Source organism: Apaloderma vittatum, unplaced genomic scaffold (genome assembly GCF_000703405.1).
Source record: "Apaloderma vittatum isolate BGI_N311 unplaced genomic scaffold, ASM70340v1 scaffold29980, whole genome shotgun sequence".
NCBI classification, from domain to species: Eukaryota; Metazoa; Chordata; class Aves; order Trogoniformes; family Trogonidae; genus Apaloderma; species Apaloderma vittatum.
In genome coordinates, this window is record NW_009696745.1 from 1 (window position 1) to 262 (window position 262).

Sequence of the window (262 nt, forward strand, 5' to 3'; positions counted from 1 at the left end):
AGGGGTGGCAAGGCCGGGGGTCTTGGGGTACAGAGGGGATCCAGGAGATGGGGTGGACCAGGCTGCTCAGGGGTTCTGGAGGAGGATGGACCCAGTTTGTGCACTGGGGGATGGTGGGGCTGAGGGAATCGGTGGAGGAGGCACTGGGAATCATTAGGGAGCGGACCTAGAGGGAGGACCTTGCACTGGGAGCCTTGTGGCTCGGTCGAGGGGACTCCGAATCCCAGCGCTGCTGGGAGCAGGAGGGGACCGGACACCTGGA